The sequence below is a fragment of the Salvelinus namaycush genome, chromosome 34 (genome assembly GCF_016432855.1).
Source record: "Salvelinus namaycush isolate Seneca chromosome 34, SaNama_1.0, whole genome shotgun sequence".
Classification (NCBI taxonomy): Eukaryota; Metazoa; Chordata; class Actinopteri; order Salmoniformes; family Salmonidae; genus Salvelinus; species Salvelinus namaycush.
Window position 1 is genome coordinate 7639902 of NC_052340.1, and position 5703 is coordinate 7645604.

The 5703-nt window shown below is 40.3% G+C and overlaps 1 non-coding gene across 1 annotated transcript; it reads left to right on the plus strand.

Annotated features, from left to right (window-relative positions):
- Positions 1-823: 823 nt before the first annotated feature.
- On the plus strand, positions 824-899 carry trnaa-ugc. The gene has a single exon. It is a non-coding gene; the product is annotated as a tRNA-Ala (tRNA).
- Positions 900-5703: the final 4804 nt, after the last annotated feature.

Here is a 5703-nt window from a genome sequence, read left to right on the forward strand (position 1 = left end):
TCCTGAGGAGAGTGAACAAGGTTTGTTATAGGTTACAACTTCCACCCGATTACCGTATTAACCCCTCGTTCCATGTGTTTCTCCTCAGGCCGGTGGTAGCTGGTCCACTCCAGGAGTCTGAGGTGCGGGAGGTTCCTCCGCCCCCTCTGGACATCGGGGGGCCCCGGCGTACTCCGTTCGCTCCATACTGGATTTGAGGCGCCGGGCGAGGGGCCTACAGTATCTTGTGGAGTGGGAGGGGTACGGTCCGGAGGAGAGGTGCTGGGTTCCGGTCGAGGACGTGTTGGATGCTTCAATGCTGCAGGAGTTCCACCGTCTTCGCCCTGCACCTCGCCCTACGGGTCGTCCCCGAGGCCGGTGTCGGCGCGCTGTTGGAGCCGCGTGTAAAGGGGGGGGTACTGTCACGACTTCCTCTGAAGTCGCGGTTCACGGTGATTTTATTATTAAACTGCACCGTTGTACATGGTCTTTGCTCTCATGCGCCTGACTTCTCTGCCGCCAGTACGCACACATTACAACATCAGTAATCTAAAAACCGAAAACTCTGATTTATTTTTATGTTCACATATGTTGTAGCCTTATTTTACATCATCAGAGGTGTTTCTGTTCTGTCCACCATCGGTTGACACACAGCATGCTCTTGAATACAAGGTGGGTGTCATGTTTTGGCTGGTAAGTTAACTAACAGGTTAATAACATTGAAATGTCCATTTTCATATGGTACCACAAAGATGGTTGGAGGTCCACACATCAGAGAATGTTGACTTGAGTGGCAATATCCATAGTTTTAAAGTGTACTGTCAATCTTCCATAGTAAACCCAGGGCCCCGTGTGGCTCAGTTGGTAGAGCATGGCGCTTGCAACGCCAGGGTTGTGGGTTCGATTCCCACGGGGGGCCAGTACAAAAAAAAAAAAAAATGTATGTATGAAAGTATGAATGTATGTACTTGTAAGTCGCTCTGGATAAGAGCGTCTGCTAAATGACTTAAATGTAAATGTTAAATGTAAACCCATTGAAATCATAGACATAGTCATAGAATAGACATTGCTATTCAAGTTGACATTCGACGATCGGTGGACTGGCGGCCATCTTTCTGGTGGAAAATGAAGGGATAGGTCAATTTTCTCAAATCTGTTTCTATAACTAAAATGACACCCACCCAGTTTTCAAGAGAATGCTGTGTCTCAAACGATGACGGGCGCAACACAAACACATAAGACAATGTAAAATAGGGTCTAAGCGACAACATTATTATCTGAACATTTAAAAAAATCATAGTTTACGTGTTTTTTCATAATTGATGTTAAAGGTAAAAAAAATAATAATTGGACAACCCTGTTTGTAAGCTTTGAAAAGATATCAAACTCAAATGTTTATATTTTTCAGTGATGAAGACGGCTCGTGGGAGGGTGGGATATGCAGATCGGCCAACTTTGAGCACCTCTATCAGAAAGTGAATGAATTCATATGGAACGAAACTATGGTAAGACATTTTGTGTCAGGAACATGATTATACTTTAATTCCAACCTTGATGTCAGTAGAAATCAGTATAATAAATCCCCTATTTAATTGTAATCAATAAGACTGGGACACATGGCCAGTCCCATTTTCTATAGCTCAATAAGACTGTAACATAGCAATATGTTCCCATCAACTCTATGTCCCATAAATAAACACTATTTCCCATTGAAGGATCAAAATACTTTAGGTACCTCAGCAAAATGCATCAGTGATAAGGATTGCAATGATAAGAAATGTTATACTAATCCTTTCGTTCAATATGTTTTGCTCCAACTGTTGCTCCAACTGGCTGCAGCTCAATCCTTTTCTCCTCTCAACGCAAACTAGGGAGGATTCTGCTGTCACTTGGCATCTCTATGAAGCAGATCCATAAGGGATTCTACACAAACCTCAATGCATGCTGTTGCACATATGGAATGGTGCTGTACATATGGAGTGGTGTTGTACATATGGCATGGTTTGTAAGTGTGCAGTCTGATAAACAAAACTACATGCTATCATGTATTTCAAGGCCTACCTTCAAACTCAGTGCCTCTTTGCTTGACATCATGGGAAAATCAAAACAAATCAGCCAAGACCTCAGAAAAATAATTGTAGACCTCCACAAGTCTGGTTCATCCTTGGGAGCAATTTCCAAACGCCTGAAGGTACCACATTTATCTGTACAAACAATAGTATGCAAGTATAAACACCATGGGACCTTGCAGCTGTCAAACCGCTCAGGAAGGAAACGCGTTCTGTCTCCTAGAGATGAACGTACTTTGGTGTGAAAAGTGCAAATTAATCCCAGAACCACAGCAAAGGACCTTGTGAAGATGCTGGAGGAAACATGTACAAAAGTATCTATATCCACAGTAAAACGAGTCCTTTATCGACATAACCTGAAAGGCCGCTCAGCAAGGAAGAAGCCACTGCTCCAAAACCGCCATAAAAACGGTTTGCAACTGCACATGAGGACAAAGATCGTACTTTTTGGAGAAATGTACTCTGGTCTGATGAAACAAAAATATAACTGTTTGGCCATAATGCCCATCATTATGTTTGGAGGAGAAAGGGGGAGGCTTGCAAGCCGAAGAACACCATCCTAACCGTGAAGCACGGGGGTGGCAGCATCATGTTGTGGGGGTGCATTGCTGCAGGAGGGGACTGGTGCACTTCACAAAATAGATGGCATCATGAGGGAGGACAATTATGTGGATATATTGAAGCAACATCTGAAGACATCAGTCAGGAAGTTAAAGCTTGGTCACAAATGGGTCTTCGCAAATGGGACAATGACCCCAAGCATACTTCCAAAGTTGTGGCAAAATGACTTAAGGACAACAAAGTCAAGGTATTGGAGTGGCCATCACAAAGCCCTGACCTCAATCCCATAGAAAATTTGTAGGCAGAACTGAAAAAGCGTGTGCGAGCAAGGATGCCTACAAACCTGACTCAGTTACACCAGTTCTGTCAGGAGGAATGGGCCAAAATTCACCCAACTTATTGTGGGAAGCTTGTGGAAGGCTACCCGAAACGTTTGACCCAAGTTAAACAATTTAAAGGCAATGCTACCAAATACTAATTGAGTGTATGTAAACTTCTGACCCACTGGGAATGTGATGAAAGAAATAAAAGCTGAAACAAATCATTCTCTCTACTACTATTCTGACATTTCACATTCTTAAAAGAAAGTGGTGATTCTAACTGACCTAGGACAGGGAATCTTTACTAGGATTAAATGTCAGGAATTGTGAAAAAGTGAGTTTAAATGTATTTGGCTAAGGTGTTTGTAAACTTCCGACTTCAACTGTATCTCATTAAATTCTTAGAAATTGTTGCATGTTGCGTTTATAATTTTGTTCAGTGTATATATCCTGCAACTGTTTGGGAATCAGGAATAGCGGAACTGAATATAGAGGAAGCTTTGATGTTTCCCCATCGGGTGTTAACAAATGACAGAACTCTGAACTCATACTGTCAGGACTCATGTTCTGTTCTAAATCAAAATTATTTTGTTCTGAAAGAAGATACACTTCTTGAGAAAAAAAAACACATTGTCTGATCCCACATAGTTTGTGTTTAACAAAACACTGCAAGGCCAAAAGAACTGAAGCATTATTTTCTCTCTCTTCTCTCAGCATGAGGGGTGATCATTAAGGTAAACTTTGCATCCTTGAAATGAATGAAAAATATATATCTTGCATTTACTCTTTTGATATTCTTTAATGATGTGAAATCCAACATTTATCTTAGAAATGTCAGCATGGACATGAATATATTATGTTTCTCCCGTTGTTTTTACATAAAGTTGTAACGTAATACCACCAAACACAAGGCAATTGTTACTCTGCAGTCCAATGATGACGTACATTTTTTTTCAATTGAAAACAAATTGTTTTGCCATTCAAATGGAATTTTACCATGCAGCATTAAACATGGCAATTAACACGGATGTACTGTACATACAAAACCCCAGAAGGCATTCAATCAGGTATTTACTGCATGGCATCTGAAAGACCACTTTCTAACCTTAAGAGTTAATCAAATGATCTAGCTGGCTTAATGTTACTGATGTGCTGTCCCTGTAGATTTGGTACATCTTCCAAAGATGCCACTATAGGGGGTGCTGTTTCGCATTAGCATAATTTGCTCTCCAGATTAAACTGCCTAGTACTCAATTCTTGCTCGTACAATATGCATATTATTGTTATTATTGGATAGAAAACACTCTCTAGTTTCTATAGCCGTTTGAATTATGTCTCTGAGTGGAACAGAACTCATTCTACAGCACTTTTCCTGATATGGAGTGAGATTTCAGAAATCTTGGCCACTGGTCCCAGGTCAGTTTTAAAGTCCCTGTGAATCCTATGAGGATACAAACACTGCCCACGCCTTCCTCTAGATGTCAGTAAGAGGTGACAATTTGAATGGAGTCGATTGCGCAATCAGGGCCTGTATAAAAGAACACAAGGCGGAAGTGGCTTTCTTTTCCTGCTGCGCCTGACGCACGAAGGACGTTGGACTGGCTCTCTTTCCAAGCTTTGGTTTAGCCACTTATATATCGCCGGTCATGTTTTTACTCGTTATAGGTGTTAAAAACATCATAAGGTAGTTAATTTAAACCGTTTTATAGCAATTTATATCCGTTTAGTGCGATTTTGAGGCATTTCTTTGTGGTGCACTTTGAAGCGATGGGCACGTTTCCAGTACCGGTCGAACGTTAGTGGGCATTTCGACGGACAAGAGGACATCTTTCGACCAAAAGAAGATTAGACCCAAGAAAGGATACATTGCCCAAGATTCTGATGGAAGATCACCTCATAGTAAGAAATATTTAAGATGATAAATCGTTGTTCTGTCGAAAAATTTTAAACGCATATTCCGCCATTTTGTTTGGTATAGCTTCGCTTGGCGAACCCTGTATTGCACAGTAAGGATAATTTTAGAAATGTAATTCAGCGATTGCATTAAGAACTAATTTGTCTTTCGATTGCTGTCCACCCTATATTTTTTAGTAAAGTTTACGATTAGTTATTCATTACGCCAGATCACTGTCCAAAATGGCGCCCAACATTTTCAGGCTAGTTTTGCTAGTATTGTCATTGTATAACCACGGTTTTTTGTGGCTAAATATGCACATTTTCGAACAAACTCTATATGTATGTTGTAATATGATGTTACAGGAGTGTCATCGGAAGAATTCTGAGAAGGTTAGTGAAAAAATTAATATATTTTGGCGATGATTACGTTATCGCTCTCTTTGGCTTGAATCAATGCTCGGGTAACGTTTGCACATGTGGTATGCTAATATAACGATTTATTGTGTTTTCGCTGTAAAACACTTAGAACATCTGAAATATTGTCTGAATTCACAAGATCTGTGTCTTTCCATTGCTGTGAGCTGTGTATTTTTAAGAAATGTTTTATGATTAGTAATTAGGTAATACACGTTGCTCTGTGTATTTATTCTAGTCGAGTTGTGATGGTGGGTGCAATTGTAAACTATGATTTATACCTGAAATATGCACATTTTTCTAACAAAACCTATCCTATACAATAAATATGTTATCAGACTGTCATCTGATGAGGTTTTTTCTTGGTTAGTGGCTATCAATATCTTTATTTGGCCGAATTGGTGATAGCTACTGGTGGAGAGAAAAAATGGTGGACAAAGAAAAATGGTGTCTTTTGCTAACGT